Source organism: Solea solea, chromosome 2, assembly GCF_958295425.1.
Source record: "Solea solea chromosome 2, fSolSol10.1, whole genome shotgun sequence".
Lineage (NCBI taxonomy): Eukaryota > Metazoa > Chordata > Actinopteri > Pleuronectiformes > Soleidae > Solea > Solea solea.
In genome coordinates this window covers 8,765,692-8,770,252 of record NC_081135.1, presented here as the reverse complement: position 1 = coordinate 8,770,252, position 4,561 = coordinate 8,765,692, and positions in this window count along the sequence as shown.

The window sequence follows — 4,561 nt, the reverse complement described above, 5'->3', positions numbered from 1 at the left end:
TTTAAGAAATGCGAGTTATTAAAGTATCCTGCGATTGCAATGAGCTCCCCATCTGTCGCTTCATTAGCCTAAAGCTGAATCACAACAGCTTTGACACTTGACTGTGTAACTCGACAGAAAAAAAGTGAAGATGTTGCATCGTAGACAAAAAAAATCAGCGCCTCAGCACTGAACAACACAAGGGGCTGAGAAAACCAGCTTCATATCCACTGTGTCGTACTTCGTTAGTGGTTAGATAATTAATTACATACAGTACGTGTTTGTTGATACTCAGTGAACCAGAGAGGCACATTATATATGGCAGAAACATATTCAGGGCTGAAGAGCAGCACCTGCTTTACTCCATCACCTTCAGTCTCAGAATTTAATTCTATTTATTAAGTTTTGTTTGTGCTTTTATTTTAAAGACGGACAGGAAACAACAGGGTGATGAGATGGTGCAGACAAAGCAGCCAGGAGTCACTGCTCAGTATTTGTGTGCTATTCGTTACGTTATCTGTTCTTATTGTGTTTTCATGGTGCAGTTGATTTAAAGCTGTGGTCTGGGATGTCATCTTGTGGCTGACTTCCGTGTCCACTGCTGCTGCTGTATTGTAAGCATAGACTGTAAATTAAAATGGACGTAGTCTTCCAGTTGCAAAACAAACTCCTTTATCATCTTTGTTCATCTAAATGGGAACAAGATTTGCAGAATGTACATTGAAACAACTGAAACGAGCAATTGAGACCATTCACTCAGGAAAATGTTTACTGATTTGCCACAGATTGAGTCGCCCCCTGGTGGCTAACTGCTACTTCGGTCCTACTTTCTGGGCTTCTCTTTTTAAACTGGAAGATGACATCCATTTCGCATACACGGTCTATGATCATAAGTAAAGCATTTAACTTACAGCAGCTTTAATTCAGACCTAAAAACCTACTGACTCATTGTACTGAAGACACACCGATCCACTTTTCTTGTTTTTTTTCACTTCTGATGTGATAACTGGATTTGGAAACTTTGGAAGAATCGATGTTAACTTGTGGAAGCAGCACTGTGAAACAACTGTCAGTTTAGCTACTTTTCTACTGCTATTGTAACTTGATTTATATGAAAAGAAATCAATCAACATTATTAAGTTACCATTAAATAAACATTTTACCATTGAAAAGTGAGTGTGCATCATTTGTATTGGTGTCATGTATCATATCTACTGTGTTTTATTTGTGGATACAGCTGGTAAATGAACAATAGTTACATTTGTTATGCTCAAATTTACCTTGAGCAGCATGTGAATTTGCTCAGTTCTCAGTGTTTTGGTTTAGGAAGTGTAAAACAAGGCAATTATGGCTGTGAAATAATGTAAACATACACAGTCATGAGAATACAGTAATCCAATATTTTCACATTCATTATAGATGCTTTGTTCCCCAAGTATCAGCGCCCCCCTCTGTTTTAAGTGAGACATTACAGCCTCTGGTTTTCCCAGCCTCTCTACCCACTCTTATATAAAAACACTTAATACAAACACTGAATGAAATATAGACAGAATTTACAAGTTGTATGAAAAAATACTGCTGCATGCATATAAATACAGCAGTGAGAGACTTCACCTCTGCGCTCTAACTACACTTAATTGAAAGGAAACCCTTGAAAAACTGATTTGACCTCAAAAGTAATATCACCAAAACAGACACTATTGCTGGATAAACACAAACAATAAACATCAATCACTGTTCAAACCCTCTCACAAAAGCCCACAAATCAAGAGAAAATAAAGCCTTATTATAGACCTTTTTATATGGAAACCCCAGTCATTAAATACCCCCAATCAAAACATATTTCTGTTAACCCCAAAACAACTAAATTGTTAATAAATTGAGATTTCAGAACCCTATTAGACGGTGTATGTGTGAGTAAATGCAGTTAAGTTCTTACCCAAACATGAAGAATGATGATAATTGCACATTTTGTACAGCAGCCATTTGGTCAGGTAACATTGTGTGTGGGGGGGGACATCACAGGTGTAAGCAATCAAATGAATGATGGCCGAGTTCCAATTAGCTTCCTCGGTTTCCGTGTGCAAGATGTGTCACCGTCACACTGTCATAACCGACATGAAGTGAACGGAGCCTTCGTTAATGGGATCAGTGACACCTGTGCCTGCTTTTCCTTTTAAAATGTGGCAAAATGGCTGCCGTGCAAAATGACACTCTGCCCGTACACAAGCAGCCTGCTAGCACTGTTCTACTCATGTTTGTCAATAAACAAAAAAACAAACAAATAAATACGAAATTACATGAACGTAAATCGCGCATTCTCAATCGTGCCACTAGGGGGTGCAATTGGATCAAAACACAGAAGGGTCATAGTTCAAATGTCATCTGGTTGACGGCTGCTAGGCTACAACGGCTCAATTTTACTATATCCTGGAATATATCACGATATCATTTATCTCGCTGTATGACACCGTTTTCCGAGTGGAAACTAGAGCTTGTGCCACTTTTTAAAACACTTAAAAATATAATATATATTTATCTCCCACACCAACGTCCATAGAGAAAACCATTAGTTTTTACACCACGTCACAGATGAGTTGTTAATCTACTGCTGCCTCCATCAGTAAATTCAAATGTGTTATTCTGGGACTTCGACATTTGAAATCTTTTATTCAAATTTATACAAGTGACACAAAATTAGCAGAAAAAGAGCAGCTCCTGCGTCCCTGTGAGCTAAAAACGGTGAAATTCTCCATGGGCTTTGGTGCGGCAAGAACGGTTTCCTAATTCAGTTTCCACTTGGAAACTGTCTAATGGCGAGGTAAAACAAAAGTCATCATTTTTAAGCAGAGTATTTTATTAGTATTATTTGTATTAGATAGCTAAATTCTTGTATTCCTCGTGTTCCCACTGGCAGCCATGGTTTCAGTGACAGCATAAGTGCAGTCAGCTTGTTACACCTACTCTTCAAAAACCCTCAACTATCCCTTTAACATTATGGCTGTTTAATTGTGTGTTTGTGTACTGCAAAATTAAGCACAACCAACCATTCATTTACAACGTCTTTATCATTTGCACACACTGATGTTACAGTATATTTATTACCAATATGTATCGTACATATATAAGACTTAAGATCCACAACATATCAAAAGTAAAGGATGAAAACATTTCAAAAGTTAAGAAAATAAGATCACTACATATCATTAAATCAGCCTGGAAAACAAATCTTTTCTCACACTGAGAAATATTGTTCACTGTCACCATGACAACAGTTACAGTACAAAGGTCCATAGATTAGATGAGGCTATAATGGATCAGCAGACTTTTGGGATGGAGGGTGGGGGGTGTTGCACAAGAAACTGTACGTTGCATTTACTGAGAAAAATGAAGGTAGAAGCAGAGAATGAGACGTTACACGTGTAGAGAATGAAAGGTCATTTTCAAAACACGTCTAGTTGCAGAATGATGATAAATAATGTAAATACAGTGGAGAATAATATATATTATTGGCTTAGGTTCTGAACAAATGTTTCTGATTAAAAAATGATTAAGAGGATTAGAGTGAATATTCAAAAATACAATAAAGATGGATGCATGAGTTTTGCTTTAATCCTCTTCAGAATTAAATAAATTCTTGTTTTTAATGCTTTCTTTAAGTCTGTGATTGGCCATTACAGCTAATTTGTGTTCAACACGAAGCTCAGACTGTCTCCTCCTTCAGTCGCACACTGTTGTTCTTGTAACAAACACAAACACAGGAGCTCTGTTGAACGCACCTCTTCGTTTAATCTATGGCAGAACGGGCACACTGGCACTTTTATGGTTAATCACATGATCACTTGAGGGAAACAAATAAGGCACGAGCATGCACACGCATGCACACACACACACGCACGCACACACACGTTATATGACAGAGCCCTAGTTTTTATCTTATTTACTTTAAATACAACACAATTTGTTTATTCAAACTTGATGGGTCAAGATCAATTACACACACACGCGCGTATACACACACACACACATCTATATACACTGATAGCATGTCAGTTACCATGGCATTGATATGACTGGAAATTACAACAGGTATAAATTTAAGATTCAGCTTTTCTTTTTTTCCTTTTTGTAAGCTTCAGTCAAACTATCTCGGAACCGTTGGTGCTTTTCAGTCACATCAGACGAATCATATCAACATCACAACACTATTGTTTACTCGTATTTTTCTCCGTAGACAAAATAAAACACAAGTGTTTCAAAAACATTTGGCCTCATGGGAGTTTTTACATATACTGAATGACGAGAGGAAGAAAAAGGAAAATGGCTTTTTTATGTCCCTGTGACTAAAAAGCCAGATTTATGTACAGCATTAAACATACAAAGGTCAATGTTACTCTGAGCTTTTAACGTAGGATCTTAGTTGAAGTGAAGATGCTGAATGTAGTGCTTTGGATATGCTGACTGTGGAGACAGATGGGAGATAATAAGATCTGAAAATTAAGGCTTTGAAAACTGAATGACCAGTCTGCAGCTCAGAGTACGAGGAGTTTGGAACACTGGGGATAAATACTAAGCAGTGACA